The following is a 5193-nucleotide window of genomic DNA, read 5'->3' as shown; positions in this document are numbered from 1 at the left end:
GCACAGGAGCCCTCGAGTACTTGTGTGCCACTGCTAGGGTTTTAGTGACATGGTTCGCCTTAAATTTTTCGTCACTGCACCCTACACCCAAATAGCTGGTATACGCTACATAAATGTAACTGCATTCAGGCCACTATTGCCGTCGAAGGCGAGCAAAATATATTTTTGCGAATGGTTTTGTGAAACCCAAGTTTCACTTAAGTATACTACAAGACTATTGTCCTCAGCTCGCAATAAGCGCATAGTACACATAACTTCGTTCTTACTGCAGCTGTTTGTTTGCATTCTACTAAAAATGTTCGCTCATCACTACACTTTCTCAACTGAAAACCAAGTGAGCCGAGAAGACAAGGAACGGAGGTCTCTGAGCCAGAATAATTAATTTTTTCACGGAGATCATCGAGTTTTCTATCCGCTGGGTACTCTTCTCTGCTGTAGCATCGAAGTACGGTTCTACGCATAAACTTTTTGTCAAAATCGTCAAACTCCGTAGATTTCCGTTTTCATTTATATACCTCTCTTGGAGAATCAAAACACTTAATCTTATCTAGGCATGCTGCCAATGTTACTGCGCTATCAACATGGAATACAGTCATTTCGGAAATACCACGAAGTTTTGTTGTCATTTCATGAACCTGAGCAAAATTTGTATTATTCCTGGCTTCTTCAATGTTGGCCAGATCAGTAAAAAATTTCAGTACATTCGATGCGACAAGTTTAGTTTGTTGTCGAATGTCTTTCGCCATTTACACAGACCAACCGGAGTAGCTGTACACGTAGGCCCTGGCACCTGCATTTCGCTCACTACCAAACACGCGTCAACGCACCGGTCCACGGAAGAAACAGCACGTGTATACACAATAGGAAACGGAAACACAGAACATTCACATGGTGCTGATCTACTACACTGTTAATAGTGTGGATGTGACGACAAAGTTACGAGACAGGCGAATCACAGCAGTTGTTGTCTACGATCTGCAGGCAGCGGATGTGTCCTTGAGGTGTCTTATTTCGTGAGGGCCACTTAAGTATTGTGATTGAATTTTGCTTGCATCTGTATTATTGGCTGAGATAAATGTGCCCACATTTGTTTAAGTATTATGTAAAACAGAAGCCGGTTTCGTCGCACGGCGTTTTGTGGACTCAGGTATGTATGTTATTGCTTACAGATTCATGTGCGGACTGTTCGGTTTAAATGCATTGTTAAGTATATTGCTCATATTCGCTTTATTTGTTGTTTGCATATATTTTTAGTACTTTCTCACATTTAACAGAGAGTTCCATGTTTGCAGCTTCTGACAGAATTCAGTTTTATTGCACTTTTCACAGAATGAGTATGTAACTTTGCTTTGAATGGTGTTGCTTCTTACCACTGAGTACGTTGAAATGGCTCTAAGCACTATGGGACTTAAAATCTCAGGTCATCGCTCCTCTAGACTTAGAAATACTTAAACCTAACTAACCTAAGGACATCACACACATCCATGTCCGAGGCAGGATTCGAACCTGCAACCGTAGCAGCAGCGCGGCTCCAGACTGAAGCGCCTAGAACCGCTCGGTCACAAGGGTCGGACACTAGCAGAAATGAAGGTGCTAAAATCATCCTTCAACTCCAGCGAAAATTTCGGCGTTCTCCATTAAATGCGAGAAATAGCGAAACACGGATAAGAACAGATAAAATAGAATGCCAGCAATATACTTACAACGCATTTAAATCGAGCAGTTCACACACAAATTCTTAAGTAGGAACAAATATACGTTGAGGTCAGAGAACAGCATGTGATGAATCCAGCTAATGTTTTATACGAAACAAAAACAAATATCGAATCATTTCCTTCATCCAATGTTATGGATGCTATCAAAAGCAAGGAGAATACTAGTAACATGCTTACAATGTAATTCAATGTGTGCAGTACACTCAAGAAGTCGTAATCAGGTACACAAGGCGACGAAACCAGGTTCTGTGTCATGCAATGTCACATGGGTTTTATTTATTTATTTATTTATTTAACCTGGCAAGATTAGGGCCATCAGGCCCTCTCTTACATCTAACCAGGCATTCTACTTATTTTACATTCATACGTTTTAGTAGGCGTGTTAAACTACATCTAGTACAAAAAGTGAAATAAAAAATTAGAAAGGTACATATGGAAAAATACATACATATAGAGTTTATATTCGTAGATCATAAGTACTGTTATAATTAGACATTATTGAAGAGACAAATTTTAGATAGGAGTGCTGGCAGCAGGGAGTATGAGGGAGACTCATGGTGAAGGGAGGAGAAGAATAGACATGATGAAACATAATTAGGGAAATATAAAGGAAAAGAAGATTGCCTGGCTAATAGAGATAGATGAAGAGGAAGGCATCTCAGGAGCAAGATAGGAGACGCTAGCTTTGCTATTTGACAGATGAGAGGATTGGCCTGGTACATTAATTTTGTGGAGAACTTTATGAGGATGATAGTAGGAAATGCTTCAACTTCTTCTTAAAAGCAGCAGGAGATTGAATTTTGCGCAAGGTAAGGGGCAGTTTGTTCCAGAGGCGGACAGCGGCAACTGAGAAGGAGTTTGCAAAAGTTTTTGTTTTGTGAGTGGGCACAGTTAGGATACCAAATAAGAGTGACCTCGTGTTTCAATTATGATCTCTGAAGCAAGGTACTGGGGTGCTTGCGCGACGAGGAGTCTGTGAAGTAGACATAGAGTGTGGTAGTCACGCAATTTGTCCGGCCGCAGCCACCCTAGCTCGGAGTATGAAGCACTAACATGATCATATCGGCGAATGTTGCAGGTGTAACGCACACAGGCATTCATGGTTAGCTCTAGCTGTCTTTTGTTTTCACTACTCGTGCCTTGTTGAATCACATCACAATAGTGGAGGTTCGGTAGAACGAGTGCTTGCACGAGCTGGCGTTTCAAGTCCTGTGGAAATATGTTCCGAAACTTTTTGAGAGCATAGAGACAAGCAGACGTCTTTCGGCACACTGCGACTGTATTCTCCGCCCAGTTGAGATGCTGATCCAAGTTACACCCAAGTTCTTCACTGTTTTCTGATATGGTATTGGAGTACCGTCGAGCAGAATAGGAGGTAGCCGTTCGCGGAAATCTGAACTTATTAATTTCTGATGGGCTATTAAGATTACTTGCGTCTTTTTTGCATTTAGTTTAAGCCCCAGGCTTTTCGCCCATGTCACTACTGAAGACAGATCATCATTCATCTCAGCGATTGCAGTGTTTACATCTTCAGGTCTGACGCTTAGGTAGAGCTGGAGGTCGTCGGCATAGAAATGGCATGTATTAAACTGCAGTTATTAACACTTGACAATGGCCCCAAGGTCAAAACTGCAATATTCCGTTTTACGAACAAATAACGTTATTGTCCAAAGGTAACTGTGATATCATTTACAAAATTTTACAAGAGTATGAGCTCCTGCTACGAGAAGTTAATTTTACTTCTTTATTGAGAATTTTCAAATACCCTTTGGAACATCACAAAATGTTTCCAGGCATGCACTGTACCACTAGACTACGAGGCCCATTCATAAAGTGAAAGTGAAAAATATTAACATAATCTTCGTATTGCGCAAAGCAATAATACAGATTAAATGAAACGAAGCGAAAGCCGTATTGCATAAAGACAAACAGCTTTTTATTTAGTTTCATAGTTGGACTACATTTCCAAAAAAGATATTAGTAATAAAGTAATAATATGGCTGCAAAAAAAAAAAAAAGAACGACAGAAAACATCAATGTGACAGTAGTTCGATAATATAGGGCAAGGAAATAAAACATTGCGCTTAAAAACAGCAATTATTCTTGGAAGATGATCTTCTTGTTTAGCACAGGTGTTAACGAACTCCAGGACGGGCAGCGGTATCAACTGCGGTGTCTACCGAGTGTTCCTTTCGATGCATTCCTACCACATGGCATGGGTGTTAGTTCACACAGACAGTGGCTAGCTCAGCCAGGTCATTGCTTGCTGATTACGCACAACGTCATCTGCTTACGCGACTTATTTGTGTTTGTTGCCATCTGCTAGGGAACAAACGTGATTTTGTGTTTAAAAATATTTTGCATCGGCCGGGAATCGAACCCGGGCCGCCCGCGTGGCAGGCGAGCATTCTACCACTGAACCACCGATGCCCATAAATCATACGTACGTATTTTACGTAGAGAACGATACTGATTGGTGGATATCATTTCCTATTTTGTTTCGACTTTTTTTCTTCGCGGGTAACTGAATAAGTCTTCTGGCAGTTGTTATATGCTGTTGCTGTTTCTGTTTCAGGTTAAAATTACTTGTTTCATTATGCGATCTTACAGGACTGAAAACTTGCTTCCAGTTTGATTTACGAATGTGACGTAATAAGTCTTCCCAGTCTCTAAATGAGTGATATCTAGACACCGTACGAACATTCTTCTCTTGGAACATTCGGAACAGGTTTTCGCTTGATGGTAAATGTATTTCATCTAGTCTGACACGTGCTACTTCACAGGGTGCTGATAATCTCATAGATGGGCCGTGAGCACCCATACACACACACACACACACACACACACACACACACACACACCTGTTCACATCTGGCAGCCTTTCATCAGATTTACTCCAGCATGACCAAATAAAACCATAATCAGGGAGTAACTAGAATAGAGCAACCTTGCGCTCCTCTCCCCCCACCCCCCCCCCCACTCCCTCCCGCCAAAAAAAAGAGGAAAATTCGAAATTCGAAGAAAAAATAGAAAAATTTGTAAAATTAATCAGTCAAGTGAAGTCTTCCCTAATATTAAAATAATCCAAGTAATTTTTGGAAATCATTCTAATGTAAAGAAATGCGAATTACATGGGAAACTTTAGCTAGCCGATGATAGCCTACAGTGTTCAGTGCGTCTATGCACTTGTAAACTAAAGCACACGAAGCACACAGAGTTAACGATCACAGAAATGTTATAAGTAATTGAAGTTGATGTTTAATTTAACTGATACGTTCAACGAACACACTGATTACTGAAAGCTAAGATTGGTAGCGACCGGAAAGAAATGGATATTAGTCAGAATTCACTCACAGTCTTTCGACTTCTGTTGGAACAGCTGCTCCCACCAACCTCTGCTCCGAGATTCATCTCAAGAGTGAACGATTAAAACTTGTTGCGTCAACTCAGAGGCACACAATAGCGTAATAGGTCGTAT

General features: G+C 40.8%; 1 non-coding gene across 1 annotated transcript; it reads right to left on the bottom strand.

Moving 5' to 3' along the window:
* Positions 1-4074: 4074 nt before the first annotated feature.
* On the bottom strand, positions 4075-4145 carry Trnag-gcc. Its single transcript has one exon. It is a non-coding gene; the product is annotated as a tRNA-Gly (tRNA).
* Between the last annotated feature and the right edge of the window lie 1048 nt (positions 4146-5193).

The sequence above is a fragment of the Schistocerca americana genome, chromosome 2, assembly GCF_021461395.2.
Source record: "Schistocerca americana isolate TAMUIC-IGC-003095 chromosome 2, iqSchAmer2.1, whole genome shotgun sequence".
NCBI lineage: Eukaryota > Metazoa > Arthropoda > Insecta > Orthoptera > Acrididae > Schistocerca > Schistocerca americana.
The sequence above is the reverse complement of the archived record's forward strand: the minus strand, read 5'-3'. Positions and strand labels throughout refer to the sequence as shown.